Genomic DNA, 8648 nt, shown 5'->3' on the forward strand with positions numbered 1-8648 from the left:
TGCAATAATACACTGCAGATGTGTACTGTAAAACACTTTTATTATCCTGCAGAGGGCTGCTTGTGCCACATAAAAATCCCTCACCACTCAAGTTTTTTGACAGCCCGTCTACAGAATTATCAGTGCTGTTACTGAGATAAAGTCGCTTCAAGAAACATCTTTAGATTTCTCTGTCTACCAGAGTGACATATGGTATACACTACATCTGTGTAGGAGATCATAATTTTGCAAGCAGCAATAGAGAAGTCAGGATTGCTGGTATGGTTTGTCTGTGTTTGAAGTGTGTCAGAAACTGGCAGCAGATCCCTCATTTTCTGCCACATTTTCTCAACATCGTTGATTCAGTAGCAGCTTCCATCATCCTCCCATACAGTCACAGCAATCATGGAAATCTGCAGCTCCTCTTGCATGTGAACAACATTTCAGTAAATGGTGTGACTTAATTCTACCCTGGCCACATTTCTTATTTAACTAACCTTTAGGGTATTTGCTGAGCATGCATAGGCTACTGTGTTTTTTTCTGCTTCTTTGCTCCACGTTCATGCAGCTGCAGTAGTTGGAATCGACAGGTTTCATGGTTCAGCTACAGTGACGCTATTATATTCACTGATGGCTGATGCAGGTTTAAGTGATAGTTTTTGCTTTGTCCTGGTCAGAGATACAAAGTATGTACAGCCCCCACTGCCTCTTGCTATGTCTGATTATTTGTATTGCTTTATTGTTTGTTTGTGCTCCATACCACTTACGTGGTCGTGAGAAAAATAAAGTGAAAGTGAAAGTGAAGTACCTTGCTCAAGAACACCTCAACAGCTGCTGTTGCGGGCTGACAAAAGTCACATTTGCTCACTGTTTCCTTCCACCTTTCACCAGCTGGTAGTGGGAAACTGGAACAGTGACGCTCTGGTTGGAAGCCCTGTTTGTCTAACCCAGTGGTCTGCAGCCATGAGATTAGCTCATCCTCTTCGGTTGATGTTGTACCTGTCAGTGAAATCGGCTGCTGGTGTGGCGAGCCAGAATGACAAACTGTTCACATAAATCTCTCCATTGCACATGCTTGGAAATCAGTCTGTAAGACTTTGACTCACATACTGCTGCAGGTTTGTGGAGGCCTCCGACTCTGACCACAGATTATCAGTTTTTTAAAGCTCATAACAGAATTCTATCTCGTCCATCACCAGTTTCTTATTCCAAACCTCAATCTTTAACAACTTGTGAATTATTTCTGTAAAGTTGATTCTTCAATGATACTGAAAGATGTAGTTGAACTGATTTTGTGCAATATATATGTATTAAGCATTGTGCAGATTAACAGTAGAAATAAATAAATAAATAAAATCATTAAAGCAGAAATAAGCGGATTTAGTCACATGCAATTTTTGTGTTAATATAAGTCTTACAGTAAATAGTTATATCTTCCGACGGCAATCACTTACATAGAGTGTTTGGTCTGAAACATGGGTCTGTCAGTCACTCTGCTCTGCTCTGAGCCGAGGAGAAAACTTTCCTTGTATCCTACAATCTTTATCCACTGAGGAGAGAGAACAGCATAAAGGGGCGGTCCTCTCTGTGTGTGCAGCCAAGGGATGTGCGTGAATGTGGTGACGTAGGGACGAGGACCAATTGATCCATGACGAGGGCGGGGACTGCTAACTCCATCTGCTGACAAGAAGTTAGCCAAGACGCCCGGATCGCTTACTTCTGCTTTAAATGATCAAATTATCCTTGATCCTTAGTGGGGTTAGTGGTAACCATGTAAACATTCAGGGTGTAGGCTACTGAAAGGGACAGGTGTCATGACGTCCACACAGTAGTGAATCTAAGTACATTTACAAAAATAGTACAAATAGTACTTGTACTTTAATTTGGTATTCGCATCCGTCTTTTTATCCTTATATTCCTTTTCAGTGGGAACTTTCTGGTTTTGATTTGACAGCTACTTGATACTTTGCACAAGATTTTCATACAAAACACACCATTAGCGAACACATTACCATTAATTACATGAAACTACTCAACAGTAGGCATATGTCAATGAAATAAACACCTACACCAGCAGTAACAGCTAAATGAAAATTACACCTAATAACTCTACATTTTGTTTATATGCATTTTCAGCATAATGCCTCTACAATTAAGATGTATATACAATATTTGGAGGTGAATACACTGCTGCACACCATTTAAGTGTGGGCATCATGCAGACAGCTGTCCAAATCTGGAGGCTGCTGCCCTCTACAGGTCAAAGTTGTGCAACAACAGTACCACACAACCAGACAGACAATTTATCCTCTAGGGAAAATTCAAGTGTCCAGCAGCTCATTAGTAGTATTGATAAGAGTTAATGATAAACAACAATAATGCAGTAGATCAGGTCATGAGCCACCTCCTTTGGCTGAGGTGTTCTAATGTGGATAAAGGATCCTCTGATCTAATTTCACTGCAGTTGTCAGGAGATGTCGTACATGTTCAAGGACTTAGTCCAGTTTACCGTCAAGGTGCAGCATACCTTTCAGAAAGTGTGCAACGCCCTAATGTCCTATAGGGACAGGTGTTGTGCCAAAAAGTAATTGCTTGCCAAAAACTGATTTCCGTCCACAGGAACATGCACAGTTTCTTAAAGTTGAAAAGCGTATTTTACATGGCTCTACAGCTGCTTTCATCGGGATCAAACAGCAAGTACAAGCAAATACATTAACTGTTTGTCAGAGCTAATAGTGATGGTATGTATTTGTGAGCCATACATTTTAACAGAACGTGACCATTGTCAATAATGTTATTTTTATGTCTCTGTGTTTGTTATGTCTAATATCATTGTTAGATAGACTGCAATTAGCATGATTTATATCTGGCTTGTGTGTATAATAAAGACATTTGGCACAGAAAGGTTTTTTTTTTGTTTTTTTGCCTCAAAATGACTTCATGTCACTCACCAGAGTTAAATTTGGAAGATTTGTCATTAACCATTTTTACCACTTAAACGAGTAAAGAGCCATTGCAACACATATATTGCAGTTTTACACCTGCCAAAAATTGACTCCAGCTCCAGGTTTTGTATAGTGAAAGGGGGTTTCTGCCTCAAAACAACTTTATGTCACTCACCAGAGGACATTTGACCTTAACCAATACTTTTTATCACTTGAAAAATGAGTAAAAGACCATTGCAACACATACAGTATATTGCAGTTTTATACCTGCCAAAAATTGATTCCAGTCCCTGGTTTTGTATAGTGAAAGGGGGTTTCTGCTTCAAAACAACTTTATGTCACTCACCAGAGGACATTTGACCTTAACCAATACTTTTTATCACTTGAAAAATGAGTAAAAGGCCATTGCAACACATACAGTATATTGCAGTTTTACACCTGCCAAAAATTGATTCCAGCCCCTGATGTTGAAGTGAAAAGGGATTTCTGCCACAAAATGACTTTTAGCACTAACCAGAGTTATAGTTAAAAGATTTGACCTTACTCAGTATCACTTGAAAAATAAGAAAGTCAGTTGGACTTTGGCTGCATAGTGTCCCATTTGAGTTATTGAAGAACTCTTCTTCCCCTATTTCCCAGTAAATACCAACAAAAAGACTTGTCCACACTGTCCACACCATTGCCTTTTTATTCCTCGCAGTTTGGAACTGAAATATCATTGAAAGTGATAGTTCAAGATTTTGGCAAATTCACCTATTGCCATGGTACAGGTCCCCTGTCCCTCAAACCTCATTAAATAGAGAGCCTAAGCGGAAGCAGGAAGTAGCTAATGCTCGCCATGGGACCTCAATTTGGAAAAAATGATTGGGAGTAAAAATGTTATTTCATGATCTGATTGAATTGTGTCATGAGAAACATATATGACCTTAACCTACTTAAAACATTGTGTTTCATGCCAAATATTCAGCAGTTTGTCATAAAACAGCAACAGAAGAATTTATTTTGTGTGAAGACCACTTTACAGACTACAGTAACAGGCAGTGGAGTAGCTGACATGAGAAAGGGCAGTTTCACCTATGCGACCTGTTGTCTTTCTGGTTACGGATTTTCAGAATTTTATTTTCTAATAGTTTTACAACAAACTGCTGATTTCTTGGCATGAAACGCGATGTTTTAAATAGGTAGAGGTCATATATTTTTCTCATGGCACAATTCAATCAGATTGCGATTCACCTCCATGAAATCGGTAACTTTTGCGTCCCCAAGAAGTAATCAGTCATAAAATTACTATAACAACAAATTAATATGTAATTCAAAAATATAACATTACCATGTCTTCTCTCCTTACTATAACATCAAATTCAATTCAATTAAATATAATTTTAAATAATTAAAATGACTTTTATGCTGATGAGGGTGAGGTTTTTGGCCTGTGCCTCACTGTTGTTGTTGTACGTCAACAGGACTTTTAATTTGTAAAATGTTGGCAAAATGTTAAAATTTTTACATTTACATATTGTTTTAAGTATGATCTTATTGTAAAACAGTGTTTTTGGTAATAATATATATTAATTATTATAAATATTTACCAATTTATCTGTGTCCCCTGATTTTATGTCAACCCTGTTACCCTAACCAAAAAACCCTAGAAAAACATTGGTACATTCCAGATTTGACATGATTGACAGGAGTTTGCATCATCTCTTACCCAGGATGCTAACAGTTTAGTGACAAGTAACTTTCTCTCATCTCTGATGTGCTATTTTTGATGTTTTTTCAAGGTTTGGCCTGGGCGGACAAGCATACAACGTCAACCCTGTTACCACTTTTTAACATATAAATCTAAACAATTTTCTATTTCTCATAATATAATCAATATCTACAGGTAATTATCTTTCAAAGTACATAACTTGCACTTTAGCAACCCTGTTACCTTTGCAGTACAGACAGTAGAATGTGTGTCCTGTCATCTATTACTCTTGTCAACCCTGTTACCATTACGTCAACCCTGTTGTTGTCATTAATATGATAAAAATGTAAAATAAAATGGACTTTCAACTGTTACCATTATAATTAAAACTATATAGACTATTTATAGAAAATAATCTCTAATTAGAAATATTGTATATTGTAAAGTTTATGTCGGTAACAGGGTTGGCAAGATTAGGAAAACATTAAAAAAATAAAATAAAATATGAAATTCCACAGACTGAGATGGCACAACATCATTTCTTGTCATTTTAAACTTTCTTTGATTCCTGGCTACTTAAAAAATAGCAATTAAATATAGTTTAAATTTTAACTTTTCAAAGTTGAAAAGTTACCGATTTCATGGGTGAGTGCCCATGAGTGCTGCAGAGTCCCTGGGGGTCCCTGGGGGTCCCTGGTGGACCCTGGTGGTGTGGGGGCTGAGGGTGCGGTGATTTAGCCAGGAGGCCGGTTGCTGTCCTGGGCTGTTGGTAACTTGGTGCTCCCTGATGGTTGGTGGTCCCTGGGGGTCCCTGGTGGACCCTGGAGGTGTGGGGGCTGAGGGTGGGTTGAGTGAGCCATGGCCATGGCCAGGAAAACGACAAAGTCCCCAGCGGTGTCCCAGAGCCACCAACCCCGCTGGAGTACCAGCGCCACGAAGCCATGGCCAGAAAAACGACAAAGTCCCCAGCGGTGTCCCAGAGCCACCAACCCCGCTGGAGTACCAGCGCCACGAAGCCATGGCCAGAAAAACGACAAAGTCCCCAGCGGTGTCCCAGTGCCACCAGGCCCGCTGGAGTACCAGCGCCACGAAGCCATGGCCAGAAAAACGACAAAGTCCCCAGCGGTGTCCCAGTGCCACCAGGCCCGCTGGAGTACCAGCGCCACGAAGCCAGGGCCAGAAAAACGACAAAGTCCCCAGCGGTGTCCCAGTGCCACCAGGCCCGCTGGAGTACCAGCGCCACGAAGCCAGGGCCAGAAAAAACGACAAAGTCCCCAGCGGTGTCCCAGTGCCACCAGGCCCGCTGGAGTACCAGCGCCACGAAGCCATGGCCAGAAAAACGACAAAGTCCCCAGCGGTGTCCCAGTGCCACCAGGCCCGCTGGAGTACCAGCGCCACGAAGCCAGGGCCAGAAAAACGACAAAGTCCCACGCGGTGTCCCAGAGCCACCAGGCCCGCTGGAGTACCAGCGCCACGAAGCCAGGGCCAGAAAAACGACAAAGTCCCACGCGGTGTCCCAGTGCCACCAGGCCCGCTGGAGTACCAGCGCCACGAAGCCAGGGCCAGAAAAACGACAAAGTCCCCAGCGGTGTCCCAGTGCCACCAGGCCCGCTGGAGTACCAGCGCCACGAAGCCAGGGTCAGAAAAACGACAAAGTCCCCAGCGGTGTCCCAGAGCCACCAACCCCGCTGGAGTACCAGCGCCACGAAGCCATGGCCAGAAAAACGACAAAGTCCCACGCGGTGTCCCAGAGCCACGAAACCATGGCCAGAAAAACGACAAAGTCCTCAGTGGTCCCTGGTGGTCCCTGGTGGTCCCTGGAGGTCCCTGGTGGTCCCTGGAGGTCCCTGGAGGTCCGGGGGCTGAGGGTGCGGTGAGTTAGCCAGGAGGCCGGCTGCTTTCCTGGGCTGTTGGTCCCTGGTGGTCCCTGGTGGTCCCTGGTGGTCCCTGGTGGTCCCCGGTGGTCCCTGGAGGTGTGGGGGCTGTGGGTGCGGTGAGTTAGCCAGGAGGCCGGTTGCTGTCCTGGGCTGTTGGTAACGTGGTGGTCCCTGGTGGTCCCTGGTGGTCCCTGGTGGTCCCTGGTGGTCCCTGGTGGTCCCTGGTGGTCCCTGGTGGTCCCCGGTGGTCCCTGGAGGTGTGGGGGCTGTGGGTGCGGTGAGTTAGCCAGGAGGCCGGTTGCTGTCCTGGGCTGTTGGTAACGTGGTGGTCCCTGGTGGTCCCTGGTGGTCCCTGGTGGTCCCTGGTGGTCCCTGGTGGTCCCTGGTGGTCCCTGGTGGTCCCTGGTGGTCCCCGGTGGTCCCTGGAGGTGTGGGGGCTGTGGGTGCGGTGAGTTAGCCAGGAGGCCGGTTGCTGTCCTGGGCTGTTGGTAACGTGGTGGTCCCTGGTGGTCCCTGGTGGTCCCTGGTGGTCCCTGGTGGTCCCCGGTGGTCCCTGGAGGTGTGGGGGCTGTGGGTGCGGTGAGTTAGCCAGGAGGCCGGTTGCTGTCCTGGGCTGTTGGTAACGTGGTGGTCCCTGGTGGTCCCTGGTGGTCCCTGGTGGTCCCTGGTGGTCCCCGGTGGTCCCTGGAGGTGTGGGGGCTGTGGGTGCGGTGAGTTAGCCAGGAGGCCGGTTGCTGTCCTGGGCTGTTGGTAACGTGGTGGTCCCTGGTGGTCCCTGGTGGTCCCTGGTGGTCCCTGGTGGTCCCTGGTGGTCCCTGGAGGTGTGGGGGCTGTGGGTGCGGTGAGTTAGCCAGGAGGCCGGCTGCTTTCCTGGGCTGTTGGTCCCTGGTGGTCCCCGGTGCTCCCTGGTGGTCCCTGGTGGTCCCTGGTGGTCCCTGGTGGTCCCTGGTGGTCCCTGGTGGTCCCTGGTGGTCCCCGGTGGTCCCTGGAGCTGTGGGGGCTGAGGGTGAGGTGAGTTAGCCAGGAGGCGGGTTGCTGTCCTGGGCTGATGGTCCCTGGTGGTCCCCGGTGGTCCCTGGAGCTGTGGGGGCTGAGGGTGAGGTGAGTTAGCCAGGAGGCGGGTTGCTGTCCTGGGCTGATGGTCCCTGGTGGTCCCCGGTGGTCCCTGGAGCTGTGGGGGCTGAGGGTGAGGTGAGTTAGCCAGGAGGCGGGTTGCTGTCCTGGGCTGATGGTCCCTGGTGGTCCCTGGTGGTCCCTGGTGGTCCCTGGAGGTGTGGGGGCTGAGGGTGTGGTGAGTTAGTCAGGAGGCCGGTTGCTGTCTGGGCTGTTGGTAACGTGGTGGTCCCTGGTGGTCCCTGGTGGTCCCTGGTGGTCCCTGGTGGTCCCTGGTGGTCCCTGGTGGTCCCTGGTGGTCCCTGGTGGTCCCCGGTGGTCCCTGGTGGTCCCTGGTGGTCCCCGGTGGTCCCTGGAGGTGTGGGGGCTGAGGTTGAGGTGAGTTAGCCAGGAGGCGGGTTGCTGTCCTGGGCTGTTGGTCCATGGCGGTCCCTGGTGGTCCCTGGAGGTGTGGGGGCTGAGGTTGAGGTGAGTTAGCCAGGAGGCGGGTTGCTGTCCTGGGCTGTTGGTCCCTGGCGGTCCCTGGTGGTCCCTGGAGGTCCGGGGGCTGAGGGTGCGGTGAGTTAGCCAGGAGGCGGGTTGCTGTCCTGGGCTGTTGGTCCCTGGTGGTCCCCGGTGGTCCCTGGAGGTGTGGGGGCTGAGGGTGAGGTGAGTTAGCCAGGAGGCGGGTTGCTGTCCTGGGCTGTTGGTCCCTGGTGGTCCCCGGTGGTCCCTGGAGGTGTGGGGGCTGAGGGTGAGGTGAGTTAGCCAGGAGGCGGGTTGCTGTCCTGGGCTGTTAGTAACTTGGTGCTCCCTGATGGTGTGGAGGCTGAGGGTGGGTTGAGTGAGCCACCAGGCCCGCTGGAGTACCAGCGCCACGAAGCCAGGGCCAGAAAAACGACAAAGTCCCCAGCGGTGTCCCAGTGCCACCAGGCCCGCTGGAGTACCAGCGCCACGAAGCCAGGGCCAGAAAAACGGCAAAGTCCCCAGCGGTGTCCCAGTGCCACCAGGCCCGCTGGAGTACCAGCGCCACGAAGCCAGGGCCAGAAAAACGTCAAAGTCCCC

This window comes from Trachurus japonicus, chromosome 17 (genome assembly GCF_045865225.1).
Source record: "Trachurus japonicus isolate A0001 chromosome 17, Traja_1.0".
NCBI classification, from domain to species: domain Eukaryota; kingdom Metazoa; phylum Chordata; class Actinopteri; order Carangiformes; family Carangidae; genus Trachurus; species Trachurus japonicus.